General features: G+C 45.8%; 1 protein-coding gene across 4 annotated transcripts in view; it reads left to right on the top strand.

Moving 5' to 3' along the window:
• The first annotated feature begins 11,060 nt into the window (after positions 1-11,060).
• The window catches only part of LOC143934132 (histone-lysine N-methyltransferase KMT5C-like), a 60,596-nt gene continuing 47,140 nt past the window's right edge, over positions 11,061-24,516 (top strand). For 2 of the 4 annotated variants that reach the window (XM_077457475.1, XM_077457472.1), the window contains exon 1: positions 11,061-11,162. The gene's annotated coding sequence lies outside the window, so the exon portion shown is untranslated. Of the gene's footprint in view, positions 11,163-11,246; positions 11,311-24,516 lie in introns of those variants that run through there. The other 2 variants (XM_077457474.1, XM_077457473.1) reach the window with 2 other exon arrangements.

The raw sequence follows: 24,516 nt of genomic DNA, 5'->3' as shown, positions 1-24,516 counted from the left end.
CACTGCAGGATACTACTGAAACAGACAGATCCAGACTTCACCCATCACGGTGGGCAGCGTTAGTAACCTTCAAAGACTGGGTCCCTATTATAGGGGTTCCACTCCTTTGGACCTGTATAGCACCCCTCAGGAAAATCTTTAGGTGATGTAGCATGACCAAAAAGAGTCCTGGTTCCTAGGGTCCAGCCCTCAAAAGAAAGGCTTACAGGCAAAACCTCATTCTTCTATGCGAGGCCCGGGTACCATCCTATGGCCTCAGTGGCGTGGATGGATCCGGTCAAATGGAGGAATTTGAATCCAGCACGGATACCTCCTGGAGCTCCTCAGAGCATATCTTCACACGTGACCAATAGCTTACACACTAGCGCAAAAAACTGATGTGATCCTGCAAGGAGGAGGGGTTATATAGGGGAGTGAACTTCCTGTATTGGGTATACCAGTGTTCATCACCTGAAGGTGGCCTATAACCCATTAAGTAATTACTTAGGCTCTGTGTCCCATGATGTACGATAAAGAAAATTCCCCATCATTGGTGTCAGTGGAAGGAATAGTGTCCCATCATTGGTGTCAGTTAGAAGAATAGTGCCCCATCATTGGTGTCAGTGGGAGGAATAGTGCCCCATCATTGGTGTCAGTGGGAGTAATAGTGCCCAATTATTGGTGTCAGTGGGAGGAATAGTGCTCCATCATTGGTGTCTGTGGGAGGAATAGTACCTCATCATTGTTGTCAGTGGGAGGAATAGTACCCCATCATTGGTGTCAGCGGGAGGAATAATACCCCATCATTGGTGCCAGTGGGTAGTGATGGACGAACTTCCGACGGGACGTTTCGCGAAAGCGAAATGCGAACGGACCCAAACGTTCGCGAAACCGAACGTTCGCCGCGGGCCCCATTGACTTCAATGGGAGGCGAACTTTGCAAACCTTCATGTCGAATTTGCGGCCACGTGGTAATTATTAGGGGGTAAAACGTAGTCCCACCATCTGGACAATGACATAATACATGTATGAGGTGAATTTGGGATCGATAACTACAAGCATTTTTATTTTATTTGGGAAATTGTTCTAACAATTCAGGACTATGGAGCTAATGAAGGCAATGGAGGAGAGGGAAGGTCAGGGACCAGGGTAGGCAAAGAAGAGGGTGCAGGAGATGATCACCAGCAGCGTGACATACCGGAATGACACATGCACCGTGATAGAGGCATCTGACAGCAGCACCGTAATACAGAGCACTGACAGCAGCACCGTGACATACAGCGCTGACAGCAGCACCGTGACATACAGCGCTGACAGCAGCACCGTGACATACAGCGCTGACAGCAGCACCGTGACATACAGCGCTGACAGCAGCACCGTGACATACAGCACTGACAGCAGCACCGTAAGCAGCCCCAGGAGGAAGTCAGCACAGCACAGGGATGGTGTGATCCCCTCATAATAAGAACCCCCAGGAGGAAGTCAGCACAGCACAGGGATAGTGTGATCCCTTCATAATAAGAACCCCCAGGAGGAAGTCAGCACAGCACAGGGATATCATAAGCAGCCCCAGTAGAAATATGACACCGCTCAACCTCTTCAAAGAGGAGGGTAGGGGCATATAGTACGGTGTGCTTTTTTGGGTCAAGGAAGTGAGCAGACTGTACGTCAGTCCCTATACCGCTGAAGGACTGCTGCAGTATAGGGCAGCGGTCAGCAGTGGTGCACGTCAACCCTATCTATTGTGGACCGATAGCGGTCCTTACAGAACAGCAGACTGTACCGCACTCAAGCCTATGTACCGTAGCACCCTATACCAAGTTACCAGTCCTTATAAGAACTTTTGTGGACCAAGCAGGTTGTGTATTAGTGTTTAGCAGACTGTACGTCAGTCCCTATACCGCTGAAGGACTGCTGCAGTATAGGGCAGCGGTCAGCAGTGGTGCACGTCAACCCTATCTATTGTGGACCGATAGCGGTCCTTACAGAACAGCAGACTGTACCGCACTCAAGCCTATGTACCGTAGCACCCTATACCAAGTTACCAGTCCTTATAAGAACTTTTGTGGACCAAGCAGGTTGTGTGTTAGTGTTTAGCAGACTGTACGTCAGTCCCTATACCGCTGAAGGACTGCTGCAGTATAGGGCAGCGGTCAGCAGTGGTGCACGTCAACCCTATCTATTGTGGACCGATAGCGGTCCTTACAGAACAGCAGACTGTACCGCACTCAAGCCTATGTACCGTAGCACCCTATACCAAGTTACCAGTCCTTATAAGAACTTTTGTGGAACAAGTGAGTTGTGAATGTTTAGCAGACTGCAGCAGAAGGGCAGCAGTCAAGTATAATATCCTTTCTATATTTGGAAGAAAGAATATTATACATGTACAAGCCTATTACTGTACCACTGATACCAGTCCTGAAAAGAACCTTTGTGGAACTAATAATAACAGCAAGTCTTTAAAATTACCCTCACTGCCTGACAACACTGCTTCCTTCCTGTCCCTATACAAATTGGCAAAAAAAGAGAACGATTAGTGGTTACTGGAACAGCTCTTTTGTGGACCTTGATAGTAACAGCTAATGATGATGATGATGATGATGATGATGAAAGACTAATCTGGCTGTCCCTGTAGCATACACCGTCCTTTCCCTTTCTCTAAACTAACAAAAGACACTCAGGCTGCTGCAAGAATCAGCAGCACAGCAAACCTATCAACACCTAACACCTATACCAGTCCTGAAAAGAACTTTTGTGTACCAAATAGCTAGTGGTTTATCTCTCCCTACTCCACACAGGAACCTGTCCCTATCGTAACAGAAGAAAGAATGTAAAATGGCCACCGGATCGGGTGTATTTATAGGTTAGGGGGAATGTCCAAGTGTCCATGTGCTGTCATGTCTCAATTGGCTGTCCTGTATCACATGATAAACGTGTCACCAAAGGTTAAAGTTCTTGTATACATTAAACACGTAAGTCCGCCGCGGCGAACGACGGAAAAAGGCGTTCGAACGTGCGGACCGCGAATGTCGGAAATTCGCCGCGAAACGACCGCCGGGCGAAACGTTCGTCCATCACTACCAGTGGGAGGAATAGTACCCCATCATTGTTGTCAGTGGGAGGAATAGTACCCCATCATTGGTGTCAGTGGGAGGAATAGTGCCCCATCATTGTTGCCAGTGGGAGGAATAGTACCCCATCATTGGTGTCAGTGGGAGGAATAGTGCGAGGAATAGTGCCCCATCATTGGTGTCAGTGGGAGGAATAGTGTCCCATCATTGGTGTCAGTGGAATGAATAGTGAGGATGTTTTCTGCATAGGAAAGGAAGGTGAGGGGTTTGATCTCCCAGACATCTTTCCAGTGCCCCATGAAAGAATTAAGATTCTAGGCATTGAATTTGGACCCGGTGATTATGGCCTCAAAAAATGGGAAGGCAGACTGGAAATTGCCAATACTAAAGTGGTCAGCTGGAAGAGATGGAAGTTATCTCTGAAGGAAAGGGTTGATTTGATTAAGACTTACCTGATTCCGATCTTCTTGTATGTCATCTTTGTCTATATCTTGCCAGTGTCTCTCTATGCTAGGGTCAGTATTGTGTTCTTCCAGATGCTGTGGGGGAACAGACTGAATAACATCAAGAGGAATGTCACCTACCTATCCAGGAGGGAGGGTGGCTTAGGTATGGTCAACCCAGTTCATTTCTTTTCACTGCTATTTCTCAAATTTAACATTGGTAATATGTTTGCAGTGGAACCTACTGGATGGGTAGGCATATTTAGATCTTGGTTTAAGCCTTTTCTACGACTTTGGGAAGAAGGTGGCCAAGTGAAGAATCTCAGGGGTCATCGTGGTCAGCTACCAGCCTATGTTTCTCCAGGCTGAAGTTACTTGCGGCAGTGGCGATTGTTGGCTGAAGATCTCAGATCGGTTCAGAGGAAAGTCCTTATGAGTCGAGTCTTGAGCGAAGTCTTTCATGACCCACTGGCCTTAAGGGATTGCCCATGCCCAGTTTTGAGGGTAGGGTTAAGATTGATTAATTTGGACAGAGTACCCCCTAAATTTAGGGATCTGGCCTGGTTGTGCTTCCATGGGAGGCTCTATGTTTGGGGCAATGTGAAATTCCGCAGTGGGGTGGATCGTAGCTGTCCTTGGGAGGAGTGTGCAGATGAGGAGGAGACTATGGACCATTTTCTGCTTCATTGCCCCTTTAACATAGAGGTGTACAAATAGGTGGGGTGGGCCCTTTGTGTTCCTTTCCTCTCCAGGCTGGGTTATGCTGAGTGGGTGTACGGAGCATTCAATACTGGTGGGGTTTTTTGTTTGGATACACTTTTTCTAGTTAGCCTAGTAGTCCATTATTTCACCTGGAACGCATGGTGTCAGGTCTGCACTCGGCATAAAATCCTTCCTGTTGAGGTGGTGGTGTATGACATTCTGCATGAGGTGGAGAAGATTCGGGTGCTTGAGAGAGACAAGCGGAGTCAGGGGGCTTGGTTGAAGGCGTGGAGGGGTTTCAAGCCTCCCCGACTGCCAGGAGTTTCTTTCCTGGGTGTGGCTGTCTGTCTCTTATCACCCTAGATTTTAGAACTTATGATTAGGGATTAACCGAACACCCCCCCCCCCGGTTCGGTTCGCACCAGAACTTTCGAACGGACCGCAAATTTGTACGAACATTAGAACCCCATTTAAGTCTATGGGACTCGAACGTTCGAAATAAAAAGTGCTAATTTTAATGGCTAATATGCAAGATACTAAACGTAAGGAGGAAAAAAGTGCATAAATGTAAATAAATGAATGAAAAACGAGCTAGATGCACACCCCTAAATATTCGAGAGAGGATAAAAAAAGAAGAGTTCCCCTTGGGGTTTTCAGGCAGCAACAAGAAGCAGAGATAAATCCGTAAAAAGTTATATTTATTTTATTGATTCAACGGCTTATTTGCCATCATAGATTTAAAAATACAGGCTCTGGTATATAATATTATAGCATATCAGTGGATAAACAGTATATGCAACATTTAATACAAAATAGGTTACAGGAACAATTTACAAGTACAGCACTTTTTCAAAAGTTGCAAAATAGCACCCGGGCTGCCCCAATGCATTTCGACCTTCAGGGAGTCAGGGTCTTCTTCAGGGAGTAAAAAGCAACAAAGCCCTGGCGAAAGGAGTAGTTATATTGTATATTCTGCAGGTAATCAAAGAAAACACAATTCCCCCATTTTTTTGTGCATATGAGCTTGAATACGGTCTCTGGTATTTGAGGTGGGGAGGGGGGAGGGGTGTGCGGGTTGTGGGAGGGGATGGGAGGGGGAGTGGGGGAGGGGGATGATATATGCAGTGACTGTGTATAATTGTTATGGCATTTCTGTGAAAACTATATTCCACTTTACCTCATTGCTGTTAATCTGCTTCATCTATGATGAGTGCCTTTCAGGGTGACGAATGGACCCAGCTCATGTCCGGTTATGAGACTGATTTTGAACAAAGCGATCAGGTAGAAACTCAAATTTCTTCATTAATACCTAAATTTACACGTTTATAGAAAAAAAGTCTGCTCTTTTTTGGCATATGAAATCGTTTGACCGATACATTAAAGAAAATATCAATCCGTATGGATTGAGGATCCAAATTTTTCCCAATTTGGAACAAATAAGTGACGAGTGTAAAAAGAAGTGGGAAAGCAATTTACAGGACTGCTCACGGATCATGATGACCATATTGATCAAAGAGTATACTAAACTAATAGCTCTTATTGATCGGGAAATTATTATTTTGGAGAAATATAAAATAAATCCCACTATTGTTACAGTGTGGGTTCAGTCACTGTCTCTCTGCTTTCCCTTTCTCCCCTCCCTTCCCTCCTCTCATCCTTTGTCCCGGCCCTCTCCCTACCCTTCGTTCCCCTCTCTCCCAGGATCGTAACCGAATTATTATTATTAATCTATACCATAGCATGAAGCAGTGAAACAATAATGATGGTATTTATTATTCCGACAATACTATGTATCACTAGCGATAGCTATATTGTATTATTGATGTACTGTCACTTTATGTAATTCCTCTTGGGCGTTTATGGATCTGTTGTTCTGATTGGGGTTGGACCATGTCGGGGGTTTCGCTGGCTTCCCGGCACGGGGAGGGGACGTTGGAGCACTTTTTTATTGCTTCCCGTCCCCAATCTCCCTAGGCTAGGTTGGGCTGGGGGTGGTAAATCCCGTGCCGGCGGCATTCCGTGATCGCCGCCAGACGTCACGGTCTGCGCAGTGCGCCTGCGCGGGCTCTCCCCGGGTCCTTTGGGGGGTTCTGCACTGCGCAGGCGCACGCGTATCATCACAACGTCACGCGGGTTGCATCGGAGGCGACGGGAATTCCGGGGCATTATGTGCCTTCCGGAACGCCGAGGAATTGACAGGAGCCATAAATATGGCTCTGATGGTTGAGAGCAGCAGATGGGTGGAGAGCTGACACACCCATAAATAGGAGGAGAATCCCACCTGTATCTAATCTAACAAACAAGTAAGTGCTATAAATAAGGTGTATGAGCCAGGACCTTTTCATTTGAGTCCTGCAACACCACTCAAACAGATCATTGAAACAGGTATGGAGTATGCTGAAGAGAGATATCTCTTTTCGCTGCATCTTTTTATTGATACAATATGAAGTTTGGTAACTTTATCACTTTTGATTTAGCTTTAGGGCCGTTGAAGGGCACTGGGGGCTTTTCGCTATTCGTTTTAAGGGGCTATTTACTTATCTGCAGACTACAATATAAGTGCGGCAGATACAATACACAGGTAATACATTATTATTCACTGACGCTCTTAATATATTTTTTATCACTATTCATACTATCACTTTTTTAGGCATCACCACATGTTTATGGGGTCATTGATTCAATACACACATTTATGGGGGTTTTTTATTTTTTTATTTATTTTCTTTTACACAGTCACACATTTTTGGTTTATTTGCATCACTAGTTTATTATTATTATTATTATTATTGTCATTTTTGAACTACATCGCATTATTCAGCATAATACCGATTGTCACAATATGGAATATCACACCTGTTTATTATTTGTTTAAACATTACTTGGGAAACAAAGTGGCATTCCCTCTCATTTCACTATTCCCATTTATCTATGCTTTTGTAGATTAACACAATATACGCAATACTCCAGTCAAACAACTAGTTATAATACATTTTTTGTGATGTATTTGCTCCATATCATATCATATTGTATTTCATTATTTTTAGGTGTGGCCACCTTGGGTGTGCCAAGAACCTCCTCCTCTGTTCCTCTGATCACCCTGGGGAAACTCCAGACACTGTCAATTCTTGTAAGCTAGCATTTGATGCCCCCGTGAAGTCGTGTTCCGCCTTTTTTCTCCCCTTCTTTTGTCCCCCCCCCCCCTCCCCCCCCCTGTGTCCATCTTGGTGGGTGGTTGAGGTGGGGCAGCGGATCCAGGATGACCCTTTGAGGGAAGGCACTGTTCCGTTTTTCAGATTTTATTAGAAGTCTCTGGTTGAAAAGCATTGGTTCGGTGGAACTGGTAAATATTATCTAAATAAGTTTTGATATTACATTAATTTTTCGGTTAAAACCTATTATATTGAAAGTCTTTTTTCTTTGATTACCTGCAGAATATACAATATAACTACTCCTTTCGCCAGGGCTTTGTTGCTTTTTACCCCCTGAAGAAGACCCTGACTCCCTGAAGGTCGAAATGCATTGGGGCAGCCCGGGTGCTATTTTGCAACTTTTGAAAAAGTGCTGTACTTGTAAATTGTTACTGTAACCTATTTTGTATTAAATGTTGCATATACTGTTTATCCACTGATATGCTATAATATTATATACCAGAGCCTGTATTTTTAAATCTATGATGGCAAATAAGCCGTTGAATCAATAAAATAAATATAACTTTTTACGGATTTATCTCTGCTTCTTGTTGCTGCCTGAAAACCCCAAGGGGAACTCTTCTTCTTTTTTTTTATTCTCTCTCGAATATGCAAGATACTGTCCTAAAAAGGGTTTGGGGGCGTGGCTCCTGCCCCAGGGGACATGGGTCAATGCCTAAAATGTTTTTAAAAATGGCCGTTTTGGCGGGAGCACTGATTTTAATGACGATTAAAGTGGAAAAAAAGTGAAATATTCCTTTAAATATCATGCCTGGGAGGTGTCTATAGTATGCCTGTGAAGTGCCACGTGTTTCCCGTGTTTAGAACAGTCCCTGCACAAAATGACATTTAACAGGAAAAAAAATCATTTTAAACTGCTTGCGTTTTTAATGTAATATCTGGTTCCGGCAATATGGATGAAAATCATTGAGAAAAATGGCATGGGTAGCCCCCCCTGCCCATTACCAGCCCCTTTGGGTCTTGTACGGATATTAAGGGGAACCCCGTACCCATATTAAAAAAAGGAAAGACTGGTACATTTTTAAAGTGTAGCTCCAGTCAAAAAATCTATTTTTAAGCTTTTTGGAAAACATAGGGAAGGGTTATCACCCCTATATAATTTGTTTTGCCGTCCGTGTCTTTTCATCTCATTTCCTGTTGTCTCCTTCCGTTTGCAAGTAGGAGACGTTTGTAAGTTGGATGTTTGAAAGTAGGGGCCTGCCCTATATGCTCTGCAGAAATGGCGGAACAAGGTGTTGGTGTTGCCACAACATTGTAAGCCCTCAAAGTGACTCTTAGTAGGCGCTGGAGCGCCCCGCTGTGAACGATTATATCAAGAATTGTAATTACATGCCATTGTTGAACAGTGGTAGAAAAATTGACCTTTGGTGGTTGTGGTGCTGGTGCCACAACACTATAAGTCCTCAGTTACTCTGGGTGGGCACAGGAACGGGCCCTCCTGTGAACTATTAAATCAAGAATTGTAATTACATGCCCCTGTTAAACAGGGGCTGAAAAATTGGGCTGGTGGCACGCAGGCATCTCCTACAACTGACTGCAAGCTGTATTTAAAAAGAGCAATATAGCTAGCTATGTAGGTGGATATAACGGTGTATACTGCGGTCAGGGCACGCAGACAGCACGCACAATCTCCTACAACTGACTGCAAGCTCTATTAAAAAAGAGAAATATAAGTGGATATAACAATGTATACTGCGGTCAGGGCACGCAGACAGCATGCACAATCTCCTACAACTGACTGCAAGCTCTATTAAAAAAGAGCAATACAGCTAGCTATATAGGTGGATATAACGGTGTATACTGCGGTCAGGGCACGCAGACAACACGCACAATCTCCTACAACTGACTGCAAGCTCTACTAAAAAAGAGCACTACAGCTAGCTATATAGGTGGATATAACGGTGTATACTGCGGTCAGAGCACGCAGACAGCACGCACAATCTCCTACAACTGACTGCAAGCTCTATTAAAAAAGAGCAAGATAGCTAGCTATATAAGTGGATATAGCGGTGTATACTGGGTTCAGGGCATGCAGACAGCACACACAATCTCCTACAACTGACTGCAAGCTCTATTAAAAAAGAGAAATATAGGTGGATATAGCGGTGTATACTGCGGTCAGGGCACGCAGACAACAACCACTACAGATGAGCAGTGTATACTGTGTTGAAGGTACACAGAACACCCACTAACTCCTACAGACGCCAACACACTACACAAGGCCGCACTGGTGGCCTTATATAGTGTGGGGCGTGTACTACACAGCCTGAGCTATGATTGGCCACAGGCATCCTGCCTGTGGCCAATCATGGCTCTACTTGCTGCCGGCGCTGTGACTGGCCAAGCATGCGGGGTCACAGTGCATGCTTGGACAATCATGAGCCAGCAATGCACTGCGATGGCGCAGTGCATTGTGGGCCGTGAGCGCTACATGAATTTGGCGCGAACGGCCCATAACGTTCGGTATTCGCCGAACGGGCGAACAGCCGGTGTTCGAGTTGAACGTATGTTCGACTCGAACATGAAGCTCATCCCTACTTATGATTCATTTTTGATAAATGGCTGCGTACATAGGTGATGGCTGGTGCCTCTTAGGCCCTCTCTGCTGCTTTATGTAAATAGTTTTCTAAAAATGTTTTGGTAATGGACTATGTATATATTTTATATATTCTGAATATGGATGTATATCCCTTTGTTTTCTGTTGAAGTTTTATACTATGGTTTTGTTTTTTTACTTTTGTATAAAACTGGTCGTTTGATTCTTTTTTTAATAAAAGATCAATAGTGCCCCATCGTTGGCGTCAGTGGGAGGAATAGTGCCCCATCGTTGGCGTCAGTGGAAGGAATAGTGCCCCATCGTTGGCGTCAGTGGGAGGAATAGTGCCCCATCGTTGGCGTCAGTTGGAGGAATAGTGCCCCATCATTGGCGTTAGCGAGAGGAATAGTGCCCCATCATTGGTGTCAGTGGGTGAAGAATAGTGCCCCATCATTGGTGTCAATGGGAGGAATAGTGCCCCAAGGGCCGGATAAAGGAAAGCAAAGATCTGGCACCACATTTGGTGCAGAGATTCATACGCCTGTGTAAATGAGGCCTTATAATTGCACTAATACATTTGTCTTGCGGTTGCAGCAAGGCCCGCACTGAGCTGATGTGGGCAGATGGTGCTGGGTCACATTTGCTATCAGGCGTGTTGTGTGAGCGCCCCCTTCTGGCTGTATTGTACACTCAGGAGAAGGGACAGTTCTTTGGGGCCCATTCCTCCCCCGGGCCCCTCCAGTGAGCTCTGTGCCTCCTCTCTATCACCAGCAATGAGTGTGATAAGGAATGCTCCTCACACAGACACGCTCGTTATTTCCTACGCCTAATCCCAGTCATGGAACGTTCAGTGAAAACATTCAGAAGCGGAAACGTTCCACATGACCGCCAGTTACCCGGGTAACAGTATGGACATCCGCCGCATGGCTACAATCTACACACTGCGGGAGAACCCTGTCACCCCCTGTGGGTGGAGTTCATAGCCTTAGACAGACGTGTGCATCTACCAATAAAAGGGATAAGACTGGTTTGATGGGCAGGATCATTAACCTATGGTTAAAGGCGTTGAGGAAGCTCTCAACCAATGGAAAGGACGGTCTAGCTGATCTAGGCGGGACAAGATTATAGAGAGAAAAAAAAAAAAAAAAGAAGAGGCGGGGGCAGCGGAAGCGGGTCGGTGAATTACGGGCGGAGGAGAGTGGAGGAGCGCTAAGGTTCGGTAAGACGTGTGAATGGGTATATAGCGGCGTAGATATGGCTGGGTCAGCTCAGGCTAAGCGCGCCTCGCAAGGCATTGTGGGAGCGGAAACGTGAGGTGCCGGGCGCGGGAGGGAGGAAGGGGTTTCCTGCCAGCAGGGATCTCCCCGGTAAGAGAAGTGAGGGGGAGGGGGTGTCATAGATAGAAGAGATCCTCGGCCGGCTCACTCCGCCACACGCCGTATACGGGCCCGTCCGGGAGACTCTGCGCGGGGGGTACACAAGGGGCACATCATGGTATTGATGGAGGAGGGGGCAAGGCACATCGTGCTTGTGAGAAGGGAGGGTGATAATGCAAAGGACACATGGCGTATCTTGGTATTTATCAAAGTATTGTTGGGAGGAGGGCATCATGGCATTACTGGAAGAGGCGGGGGCACATCATGGCATTGTTAGAAGAGGGGGGCACTGCTGGGAGAGGGGGGGCAAACATCGTGGCATTGCTGGAAGAGGAGGATGAAGGCACATGGCATTGTTAGAAGAGAGGGGCTCTTCATGGCACTGCTCGGAGAGTTGGGGGAGGGGGGCACATCATGGCATTGCTGGGAGAGGCGGGGGCACATCAAGTCATTGCTGGGGAGGGGGCACACATCATGGCATTGCTGGAAGACGAGTATGAGGGGGGCACATTGTGGCATTGCTGGGTGAGGGGGGCACATCATGGCATTGCTGGGAGAGGGGGTACTTCATGGCATTGCTGGGAGAGAAGGGGGGACATTATGGTACTGCTGAGGGAAGGGGGGGGGGGGGGGAACAACATTAGAGTTTTGCTGCGTATGGAGGGGGCACATTCATTTATACTTGTATATTTGTCTTTTTTGTCCCCCCCGAATTGTTGTGCTGACACACACACACTAAGGGCTCATTCACACTACGTATGCCCTAAAGTACTACTTAAGCCCTCAGTATAACTCTTTTCATTAAAGTTCACCCATCTGGCATCTTTTTCCCTCCTTTAACCAAGTGACCTCTGGAAATGTACCCACAAATAGAGCTTTCTATGCTGGCTTTTAGGGGAGAGAGAAAAGTCCTGTGTGCATAAGGCAAAATACTAAACAACGGACACAATTCACGAAAGCTTATCGCATGTGTTATGTATGTCACGTGGTCACTTACCGCACGCGATAACGAAAATATCAATTCCTTTTTTATGTTGTGTAATATGTTATCGCTTAGTGAATTGTGCCCAGTGTCTTTTTCTGTGCCCCGTTTCTTACCTTTTTATTGTCACTGTTTTCCTCTTCTGTTTCTCTTCTTTCCCAGAAACGTCTGCTCACTCCCCCAGCACATCAGAAATTATCTTTAGGACTCGGACTACAGTTCCCTGTGCGCTGCATTCACTCAACACGCGCAGTACTGTGCTCTGATGTGTGTGGCTTAAACCTGCACAGGTAGCCGCTGCAGCAAAAGAGCACTGGCGGCCAGTGCTGCGGGAATGTTGGGCAAACTCTGAGCCTGCAGTATATGCCTTGCTTGAGAATGGCACCAAGCAGCATGTGTATAATACAGTACTTGTCAGGAGTGGCATATTGGTTGCTCCTGGAAGATTCTGCAAGGCAAAGGAGCCACCCTATAGGTAGAAACTTCACATACCAGATTTTCAAAGCTAATTTTGCTGTAAAGGTGACATGAGGTTTGCTGCTACATTTAAGGAGATTTTAATAACGCTTTAAAGTGGTTGTAAACCCTTACAAACCACTTAGACCAACAGGTAAGCCTAGATTAAGGCTTACCTGTAGGTCCAAGAAATATCTCCTAAACCTACATCGTTTAGGAGATATTTGCCCAAAGACAGGCACCTCTGTCTACGGCGCGTGCGCCATAGACAGCTGCGTGCAGGCGTACTGAGCGCGGCATCGTCCATGACGAAGATGCCGCCCGTGTCGGCTCCCGTGCGCGGGAGTGTTGTCATCGCAGCTTCGCCGAATGACAGCGGCAGAGCTGCGAGACCCCACCGAGAAGACGGATGCGTTGGACTACAGGGGGACAGCGGTGACATCGCTGGCTTCTGTGTCAGGTAAGCGATGCATATTAGTCCATTATGCTTTGCCTTTGCAGGGAATGAAAGAGGAAGTAAACCCATTAGGGTTTACTTCCTCTTTAAGGCATACTGTGTTAAGGCATCCCATTTAGAGCTTTAATGCACAAAAAGTACCCACTAATGCATAGTACACATTTGCTTGTTACAATGTGCTATATAGCACAGGTGCATTCTGCTCTCCTGTGTATGTGTTGGCTAATTAGCCATGCAGACTGATATGACAATACATCCATACTTGTGTGTTAACATTGCAGTATGTGTGAATAGGCTCTTAACCACTTCAGCCCCGGACCATTTGGATGGCCAAAGACCAGAGCGTTTTTTGCAATTCGGCACTGCTTTGCTTTAACTGACAATTGCGCGGTTGTTGTGCGACATGGCTCTCAAACAAAATAGACAGCTGTTTTTTCCCCACAAATGGAGCTTTCTTTTGGTTGTATTTGATCACCTCCTGTGGTTTTTATTTTTTGTGCTATAAACAAAACAAGCGACAATTTTGAAAAAAAATACTATTTATTTTGCCATCAGAAATATTATATATATATTGCAATAAGCGCTTGGTTTTGCGCAAAAGTTAAAGAAGCATCTACAAAATAGGGGATAGTTTTATTTATTTATTTATTTATTTTTGTGACTACAACATGGTGGACAGATCGTTCACTTTTTGCACTATTTTGGGACCATTCACATTTATACAGCGATCAGTGCAATTACAAATTCACTGTTTAATTTGTAAATGTGACTGGCAGTGAAGGGGTTAAGTGTGTTCTAACTGTTGGGGGGGGGTGGACTACGTGTGTCACGACACTAATCACCACTCTCGATCACAGGGAGCTGTGATCAGTGTCCTGTCACTAGGAAGAATGGGGAAATGCTTGTTTACATCAGCGTTTCCCCGTTTTTCCTCTCCATGAGATAATCACAGGTATCCCTGCAGACATCGAGTCCGCGGGCCTGTGATCACACTCGTGGCACTTGCGGCTGTATGCCCACAATGCCACATCTTAACCACTTCCCGACCAGCGCACGACGATGTACGTCGACAGAATGGCACGGGCAGGCATATTGGCGTACAGGTACGTCCAATATTTGATGCCGCCCTGCCATCGGGAGCGCGCCGCCGCCGGCGCGCTGGTCGGGACCCCCGTGAGTCCGGTCGCGGGACCCGCGGACTCTATCGCCGCGGGCATCCCCGCGATCGTCTCACGGAGCGGCCGAATGGAGGAAATGCTGTGTAAACAAAATTTTTCCATTCTGCCTAGCAACTAGTGACGCTGATCTCTGCTCCATGTGATTGGAGCAGAGATCAGTGTACACTAAATGAAAGCCCAACCCCCCCACAGTTAGTAACACACCCCTAGGAACACTTAACCCCTACACTGCCACCCACTGGTTAACCCCTTCACTGCCAGTGTCATTTGCACAGGAATCACTGCATTTATATAGCAGTGATTACTGTATAAATGACAATGGTCCCAAAAATGTGTCAAAAATGTCTGATGGGTCCCCGACAATGTCGCAGTCACAATAAAAATCGCAGATCGCCGCCATTACTAGTAAAAAAAAAAATAATAAAAAATTATTAATAAAAATGCTATAAAACTATCCCTATTTTGTAAACGCTATAACTTTTGCGCAAACCAATCAATAATCGCTTATTGCGATTTTTTTTTTTTTTTTTTTTACCAAAAATATGTAGAAGAATACGTATCGGCCTAAATTGAGGGAAAAAAATGTTTTTTTATATATTTTTGGGTGATATTTATTATAACAAAAAGTAAAAAATAATGCGTTTTTTTTCAAAATTGTCGCTCTATTTTTGTTTATAGCGCAAAAAATAAAAACCGCAGGGGTGATCAAATACCACCAAAAGAAAGCTCTATTTGTGGGAAAAAAAGGACGTCAATTTTGTTTGGGAGCCACGTCGCACGACCGCGCAATTGTCAGTTAAAGAGACACAGTGCCGAATCGCAAAAAGTGGTCTGGTCTTTGACCAGCAAATTGGTCCGGTCTGAAAGTGGTTAAAGGACCAGGTACGTTAATATGCCTGTACGTACCAGTCTGCCGATGTATATCGGCGCAAGCCCATCGGCAAGGGATTAAAGGATAAGTTCAGCTTTCATAACCTGTTGTGCGTTACTAATATCCAGGTTGCTCCTTAAGAATCAGATGGATAGGAAGGCCGACTCCTTATTACGTAAGGCCTGGGATGCCTCTGCTTTTTTTTTTTTCTTTAGGACCAGCTCTAGCATCCACCTATGTTGCTAGGAATTTAGACATCTGGGTGCAATGTCTAAAAAGACCTTCTCTCCTCCCTCACCCCCATAGAGGAGATCAGGGAATCTCTACCCCTTATTGGCAAGTCAGTTGCTTTTTTTGGCTGATGCGGCTGGAGATTCTGTAAAATCTGTTGCCAGAACATCAGCACTCATTCAGCTAGACGGGCCATCTAGCTAAAATCTTGGGAAGGCGATCTTGCCTCCAAAAATAAACTTTGCTGCATACCCTTTAAGGACACGCTCTTATTTGGTTCTTCCTTAGAGAAGAGTAAACGGTTTCCATCTTCTCAGAAGGATGAGCTCCAGAATAAGAGGCCTTTTTGTGGCTTTCAGAACAAAGTTAACTTTAAGACCAATAGGCAACTAAGAAGTCTATTTAACAAAGACAAGCAAAAAGGGGGGTAGGAGGGAGGTTGTCCCATTTCATCAAGGTATGGGCAGAGATCACCAGCAATCCTTTTATCCTCCCAATGATAGAGGTTACAGGTTGGAATTCAAACCCCCACCATAGGGGTTTTTTCTTACCCATCTGCCGAGGGACCAAGAGACTGCAGGCTATGGTGAATCTGATTGCGATGTGGGAAATGGAGGGCTTTATTTCTCCCATTCCAGAAGATCAAAGATTTCCAAGGATTTTATTCTCGTGGTTTTTGGATGGTCATCAATTTAAGCATCCTGAACAGATTCATAGTCTACAGACTATTCTGGATAGAAAACATTTATTCTGTAAGGAATTTGTTATTAGCAGGAGTGCTAATGGATGCTTGCCTTCATGTACAAATTTGCCAGAATCATCAAAAGTTCCTCCGATTTGCAGTTCTCATGGCGAACGGTCCAAGTTATTGGCAGTTCTGAGCCCTTCATTTTGGTCTCTCGGCAGCACCAAGGATTTTCGCAAAAATCATAGCCGACGTCGTGGCCTAATTTCAAATACACGGTATCGATGGTTCCATATTTAGAGGATTTCTTTGGTCTTTGCCCAAGAGAGAGAGCCTTGTTCAGGATTTACAATTTTTGATCTTGTGGACCTTTCAAAAATTGAGATGGAAGGTCAATCAGCAAAAGTCTTGTCTGGTTGCCTAATAGACACAGTTGTCCAAAAGATTTTAAAGATTCTTCCCTCCATGCAGAACTTCAGGTTGTTTCCCTAGACCTCACTTCATCGTATCATGCAGTTATTGGGCTTAATGACTGCAGCCGGGCCCCTTCAGGCGTTTCTTCTGCATCATTGAGATTGCAGAAAAAGCTTTCGGCTTGTACAGCTTCCAAGAGGATTTTCTCAATCTGTCCTGGTGGGAGCAACGAAAACATCTGCAGGAAGGGAAGGACTGGGCACAGTATTTCCCAATGAAAATTACTACAGATGCCAGTCTGTGGGGCTAGGGAGCCTGGCTGCTAGAGGAGGCATTCCAGTCATCAAATTTTGGAGAACTGTTAGCAGTGGGAAAGGCTTTAATTGTTCCGGAGGAGAGGATCAATTTAAAAGACTTGTTAACTTTTTTTTTTTTTCAGACCATGCCATGACCATGGCGTACCTAAACAAGGCACTCGCTCTGATACTTTTCTATTGTTATGCCAGCAGATTCTGTCCTGGGCAGAGATCAATGTTTCGTCAGGCTGGTGCACATCAGTGGAACAGCGAATGTTCTGGCGCTCTATCTGAGCAGAGTAAACATGAGTGCCAGCAGTTGGGAACTGAATCAAGATGCGTTCCAGGAGATCGTGTTATGGTGGGGTGTTCCCAGAGTGGATCTTTTGCATCCAGTCTCCACGACTGTCTTTCTTCTCGCTGGAAAGAGAGACTGAGTCCTTAGAGACAGATGCACTCTTTCCCATGGAATTTCACTCTAGCCTATGCCTTCCCTCCATTTCCTCTTACCACTGGTAGTTCAGAAGATTGTTCAGGATCAAGCAGAAGTTATCCTGTTTGCCAAGGAGGATTTGGTTCTTGCTGAGAGCTCTCTCAATAGAACCCCCCTGGTCCCTGCCAGAGGAGAGGGATCTTCTCAATCAGGGGCCAGTACTCCGTCCAATCCCTCAGACCTTCCATTTGATGGCCTGGCGGCTGAGCGGCGTATCCTACAGCTAAGGGGATGCTCGGAGGGGGTTATTGAGACTATTCTGGACAGCCGTAAGTTAGTCACAAGAAAGTTCTATGGGAAAGTTTGGAAAACTTTTGTTTCCTGGCAGAAACTCCCTGTATACTATACTTTATACTCTCAAGAGTGGAGAAATTACTTTCTGTCAGCACCCTTGGTTCAGGTTGCTGCCCTGTCTCTGTTTGCAGAAAGAAGACTGGCTGAGGACCCTTTGCTCAAGAGGTTCCTTTTAGCCAGAACTAGGCGTATACCCAGGGCTGTTACACAGATTCCTCCCTGGGATCTGTCGTCTAACTAGGGCTCCTTTTGAGCCATTGCATGAGGCCCCTCTGAAATAAATTTCCTTAAAGATTACCTGGCTAGAACGTCAGGGAGAAGGATTTCTGATCTAGAATCTTTCCTGAGGATTTTAGAGATCAGAGTAGTGATTGGGCCCGATCCTTTGTACTTGCCTAAAGTTTCTTCCAGCTTTCTCAGGTCTCGAGTGGTGGTTCTTCCTAGTTTTTGTTCATCCAAAAACATTTTATTAAAATAAATTTGATAAAAATCAAAAAAAATCTGATTTAAAAAAAAAAAAAAAAAAAAAAAAGTTTATTCAGCCTGTAATCTGACTAGTGAGACCCTGAGTGGCCGGCCATGTGAAATTCAGTGTATTTCTATGAGAGACTTTCCAATTGACACTGCTGAAGTTGCTACTACTTTATAAAAGGTTACAGCATGCCTTTGATCTGATGTAGACACAGCTTCAATGCCAGAGAGTGAAAAAGTCATATCAAAGTCCGACTCTAACGTTCCAGTGAAAATCGCACAACTTTGGAGTCGGCTAGTGTGAAGAGCCAAATTTCATAGGCATTTTTTGCTCTGAGCAGAAGCGGCTTTTTCCTATTTGCCCTGCATGTGATTGAAATATATGGACCTGTTTCCTCTCGCCACCTAGGAAGGGCAGAGCTATGTATGTTCTATACATGGCTATCAAACTAGTGAACATACCATCACAGTGAGTTTGTTCACACACATGACACAGCCTAAACTCTGTGATGTAAAATATAATTGTTTTGAATAATGTAACATTTTTATGTTTGTTTTATCTTTTGAAGAATCGGGTATAATGGACTGTGGTATACCTTTCTGTGTAAAGAAAATGAGTATGGAGTCTCACAAATTAATTGTTATGAAAGACGATCTGTGCTCTAATTACACATATGAAACATTTTCTGTTCCTCGTGTGTAGAGGTGTGTATGGATTCCTAGAGGATTTTAACAGCAGCAGGTGTAATCATGATCATGTAGCCCACTGAGCTATTTTTAATGAGACGTTTCTAATGAGATGCAGTGGGTGTTGGATTTAATTGAAGCCCCAGAGTTTTAAAGAAGCAGTAACTGCAAAAAAGAAAAGAAATGCAGGCTGTTTCCACATCCCAGACAAAGCATGAAAATGACTGCAGGAATAGTTTCCAGAAAGCATTTTAGGGTGATCGTTGAGAAGTACACAATCCTAAGGCTTAGTTAAAGTGATATTAAAGGTAAAAAATAAACCCTGGCCCCAGAGCAAGTAGCTGGCAAAAGCAGGAGGTTGAGCCACATTTCTACTGCCCATGCTGCAATGGCAGCCATATGGGGGGGGGGGGGGGTACATATGCTGCAGCCCCGATGTCTTGCCTTGTGGCACAGCAGACATTAACGTGGAACTTTACTCTCTCAATCAACATTGACCATTTTAAATTCTAATGCTATTAGCATTAGGAAAGTATATCATTTTACTTATTTTAAAACAACTTTTTATGTTTCTTCAGTTACTTCCTGGCTTCTTACCTAAAGTAAATGTCCTACATCCCAGGAGTCTTCAGCATGGGAGGAGGGGTTTTCTCAACTAAGCATGCCTGAACTAAGATTTATTCCTGGAAGTCAGTGCTACATGAATCATCTGCCCTTACTCAAGATGACCACGGCCAGATATACTAGGGGGTGTTTATTGAAAGTGTTTTTTTTTCTTCTGCTTAAAGCGGGAGTCCACCGGGACTCCGCGTTTTTTTTTTTTTTTTTTTTTTTTTTTTAAAAGCCAGCAGCTACAAATACTGCAGCTGCTGACTTTTAAATAGTGACACTTACCTGTCCAGCGCGCCCGCGATGTCGGCACCCGAAGCCGATCGCTCGCTCGGCTGCCGGGTCCCGCCGCCATCTTGGGTATGGGAATCAGGAAATGGAGCCTTTCGGCTTCATTTCCCGGTTCCCTACTGCGCATGCGCGAGCCGCGCGGCGCAATCCGGACGGTCCCCGCTGCCTCTGGGAGCTGTGGGTTTCCCAGCAGGCAGCGGGGCACTTGCTGAAGGGGGCGGGCGCTAGGTTACGCCCCCGTTCCGCAGAGAGCTAGCCCGGAAGTGGGTGCAGTTACCTGGATTATCCAGGTAACTGCACCCCCCTCCCCCCTGAAAGGTGCCGATTGTGGCGCCGGAGGGGGGGGGGATTCCGATGAGCGGAGGTCCATTTTAGGGTGCACCTCCGCTTTAAAAACAAAACAAAAAAAAACCCTGTAGAGCAGTGGTTCTCAACTCCTATCCTGAGGGCCCACTAACAGGACCGATTTTAAGTATTACCCTGGGGAGATGCAGACTAGAATACTGCAATCCCTGAGCAGCAAATTATATCACCTGTGATTGTATTTCAGTTATCCTGCAAACTTGGCCTGTTAGTGGGTCCTGAGGACAGCAGTTGATAACCACTACTGTAAGACAAAGGCATAATGAGCTAGCATGCATTGCATACTAGCTCATTATGAAATGCTTATCTTAGAACAAAGCCTTCCAGTGGCTCCTGCACACTGCTGACATCTTCCCTGGTGTTTCTTCCGGTTTCGCAGGCTCCGACGCTGTGAGTGGCCGGAGCCGCGATGATGTCATGTTTATGGCACGGGCTCTGATGACATCATCGGCTTCATACACTCAATTGCCAGTTTGAGACATTCACAGTACATACAGGTTAAGCCTATAATAAGGATTACCTGTAGGTACTAGAGGTCGACCGATATGGCGTTTTCTCTGGCCGATGCCGATATTTCGAGATCATGGCGGCCGATATATGATGCCTATATGTTAGGCCGATTTTTTTTTTTGTTTGTTTTGTTTTTTTATTTTTTTTATCCCCCTTCATCTCATAAAACCAACCTTTCCCACTGGGGCGTTTTTTTTTTTAGGCACTTTTGGGCTAAAAATAGCGCCTGTAAAGTGCCTGCAAAACGGCTCCCCTGCAGTCTGTGTGAAAGACACAGTGCTTTCTCACTGAGGCGATGCGCTGGCAGGATGTTAAAAAAAAGTCCTGCAAGCAGCACGTTTGGAGTGGTGTATACCGCTCCTCCACCATTCCTGCCCATTGATATTAATTGGCACCACTGCTGAAGCGCATGCAATGCGATTTGGCAGCGGTGCTTCACGGGCGCATTTAACCTCTTCTTCGGCCGCTAGCTGGGTTATATGCATACCACTAGCAGCCGAATAGCACCGCTAAAATGATGGTAAAGCGCTGCTAAGACTAGCAGCATTTTACCATCAACGCCTGCCCGCTCCAGTGTGAAAGCGGCCTATAAAATAAAGACAGGTAGTCAAAACTTTTGGATGAAAAAAAAAAAAAATGGGCTAACTTTACTCTTTTAGGTTTTATTTTTTTAAAATCATTTAGTGTATCCCCCCCCCCCCCCCCCAAAAATGCATTTGAAAGACCTCTGCGCAAATGCCGTGTGACATGAAATGTTGCAACAACCGCTATTTTATTCCCTAGGATCTCTGCTAAAAAAATATATAATTTTTTGGGAGTCCAAGTGATTTTTCTGGCAGAAAATACAGGACTTTTACTTTCTAAGCAACAAGTGTCAGAAAAGATTTAGTCTTTAAATGGTTAAACTGAGAACTCTACACACTGAGTTGAATTCATTCATTCAAGTGTAAGGCCTCATGCACACGAGACGCAGTTAAACGCGCGTTCAGATGCAGTTGGACAGTTTTTTCAACTGCACCTGAACTCATTCAATGTTATCCTATGTGTCCATGCACACAGTCTCGTTTTTTTCCGTTTTTTATGCAGTTGCGTTTAATCTCGTTTTTCCAGAAGCAAAAAAATGCGTTCAGAAACAAAAATTTCTGCATTTCAGACGCAAAACGCGGCACCCGCGTTTAGCCGCGTTTGCGTTTATATGCGTTTTTTAAAGGTGACCTTTTTTTTTTTACATTAAAAATCTCAAAAATGATTGCAAATGATGAAAAACCATTAAAAAAATATTTTAAACAATTGCAATTGCAAGTGGACAATCCACAACTTGTGGCAAGTGACAAGGCAGGTGGCAAGTGGACAATCCACAACTTGTGGCAAGTGACATGGCAGGTGAAGTGGCAAGTGACGTGGAAAGTGGACAATCCACAACTTGTGGCAGGTGACGCGGCAAGTGACCTGGCAGGTGACGCGGCAAGTGACCTGGCAGGTGACGCGGCAAGTGACCTGGCAGGTGACGCGGCAAGTGACCTGGCAGGTGACGCGGCAAGTGACCTGGCAGGTGACGCGGCAAGTGACCTGGCAGGTGACGCGGCAAGTGACCTGGCAGGTGACGCGGCAAGTGGAAAATCAACAACTTGTGGCAGGTGACTGGCATGTGACGTGGCAAGTGGACAATCCACTTGTGGCAGGGGACGTGGCAAGTGACGTGGCAGGGGACGTGGCAAGTGGACAATCCACTTGTGGCAGGGGACGTGGCAGGGGACGTGGCAAGTGGACAATCCACTTGTGGCAGGGGACGTGGCAAGTGGACAATCCACTTGTGGCAGGGGACGTGGCAAGTGGACAATCCACTTGTGGCAGGGGACGTGGCAAGTGACGGGGCAAGTGGACAATCCACTTGTGGCAGGGGACGTGGCAAGTGGACAATCCACTTGTGGCAGGGGACGTGGCAAGTGACGGGGCGAGTGGACAATCCACAACTTGTGTCAGGTGACGTGGCAAGTGGACAATCCACAACTTGTGGCAGGTGATGGGGCAAGTGGACAATCCACTTGTGGCAGGGGATGTGGCAAGTGACGTGGCGAGTGGACAATCCACAACTTGTGTCAGGTGACGTGGCAAGTGGACAATCCACAACTTGTGGCAAGTGGACAATCCACTTGTGACAAGGGACGTGGCAAGTGGACAATCCACAACTTGTGGCAGATGGCATGGCAGGTGACGTGGAAAGTGGACAATCCACATCTTGTGGCAGGTGATGTGGCAAGTGACGTGGCAAGTGGACAATCCACAACTTGTGGCAAGTGACGTGGCAGCTGACGTGGCAAGTGGACAATCCACATCTCGTGGCAAGTGACGTGGCAGGTGATGTGGCAAGTGGACAATCCACAGCTTGTGGCAAGTAGACAATCCACAACTTGTGGCAGGTGATGTGGCAGGTGACGTGGCAAGTGAACAATCCACAACTTGTGGCAGGTGACGTGGCAGGTGAAGTGGCAAGTGACGCGGCAAGTAGACAATCCACAACTTGTGGCAGGTGATGTGGCAAGTGACGTGGCAGGTGATGTGGCAAGTGGACAATCCACAACTTGTGGCAGGTGATGTGGCTGGTGACGTGGCAAGTGGACAATCCACAGCTTGTGGCAGGTGGCATGGCAGCTGATGTGGCAAGTGACGTGGCAAGTGGACAATCCAAAACTTGTGGCAAGTGGACAATCCACAACTTGTGGCAGGTGATGTGGCTGGTGACGTGGCAAGTGGACAATCCACAATTTGTGGCAGGTGACGTGGCAAGTGGACAATCCCCAACTTGTGGCAAGTGGACAATACCCAACTTGTGGCAGGTGCCGTGGCAAGTGACACGGCAAATGCAAGTGTACAACTGCTCTCTATGCTGCTGCTGCTCACTCTGATCAAAATAGCAGAAATAGTTAAAAAAAATGCTTTGAGAGCTTGGGGAGGGTCTACATGATGTTATCTTTATAAACGCAAACGCGTCTAAACGCGGCAAAACGCGCGTTTCAGCTTTTTTTTAACAGAGGTTTCATCTGCGTCTCGTGTGCATGAGGCCTAAACATCTTTTTGCTCTTTTCTTGGCAGACTGTCCGGAGAGGAAACAAGTGGTTTCTATGAAGACTCAGGCAACTTGCATTGACTTCTATTACAGAAGTCATTTCAAAGTCGCGCTGTAGTTCTAAATCGGCCTTTTTATCAGCTCAATCGGCCAATGCCGATTAATTAAAAAACTGCAAATATCGGCCAAAATATCGGTCGACCTCTAGTAGGTACAGTTAAAAAATAAGACTACTTCTGCTTTAATGTACCCCCCCCCAGCCATCCATGTCTCCATCTAAAAAAATGCAAGAAAAGAGAAACACAACAAAAGGGGGGGGGGGGGGGGAATCTAAGTAGAACGAACAAACCTACACCTTTTTGGATTGGTTTAAAATTCCATTTATATTATACAATTCTCATCATCTTTGTTATAGATCAATCTCCTCACTCACCGTCTACCCCCCCCCACCCCTCCTCTTCCTCTCACCAGCCCCTCCACATGAACAATCGTGGAATAAGTTACCTGAGTCAAGCCAATAATACCATATTTTATTACATTTTTGAGGGATTCCTCTGTCTATGTGCTAGTCTGTCTTTTCTTGGTATGCCACCCACCATCACTAGTTACTAGGTCACGGTTGGCTGCAGCTTCATTGGCTGCTACAAAGCAGGACGCCAGCATCCTAACAACCAAAGACTGGGGACATGAACACTCAGTGGGCGAAACCCTATGGGGATGCTGAGACAGGTTCTCCTTAAGGTCACCCTTCCTTATGATTGACAGGGGATGGTAATGGGTGAATTGCATGCTATGCAATCTACCCACTGCTGTCTACTGAAAATCACAAGGGAGGGGGACCT

The sequence above is a fragment of the Lithobates pipiens genome, unplaced genomic scaffold, assembly GCF_037356315.1.
Source record: "Lithobates pipiens isolate NorthernLeopardFrog02 unplaced genomic scaffold, aLitPip1_a1.2 Scaffold_27, whole genome shotgun sequence".
NCBI classification, from domain to species: domain Eukaryota; kingdom Metazoa; phylum Chordata; class Amphibia; order Anura; family Ranidae; genus Lithobates; species Lithobates pipiens.
This window is presented reverse-complemented; position numbering and strand designations above follow the sequence as displayed.